Raw genomic sequence first — 365 nt, 5'->3', positions numbered from 1 at the left:
TTTTCATGCTACGATTAACTAAAACCAAAAAGAGACCTATACTACTTCTTGCGTTTCTTTCTACGAGTCTTTTTAGGTGCTACTGGAGCCTCAGATTCACTTGATTCGCCATGCAACTGCTTGTTCCTCCCATAGTGCCACAACAGTATACCAAACCTAGCTCGAAGACCATCCACATCAAAATTGGCAACAGGGATTGGAAGATCTTCAATAATATACTCAGCAAAGCATGCAACATATACTCCACAATCTCTGAAATAAAATAAATGAATAGAATATAAAAGTCAATTAGAAGTGAAAATGTTAATATGAATGAGGAAAATAAAGTAAAAAAAAAGTAACTATTCTTACGAATTTTGCTGTGT

Source organism: Nicotiana attenuata, chromosome 5, assembly GCF_001879085.1.
Source record: "Nicotiana attenuata strain UT chromosome 5, NIATTr2, whole genome shotgun sequence".
Taxonomy (NCBI): domain Eukaryota; kingdom Viridiplantae; phylum Streptophyta; class Magnoliopsida; order Solanales; family Solanaceae; genus Nicotiana; species Nicotiana attenuata.
This window is presented reverse-complemented; position numbering follows the sequence as displayed.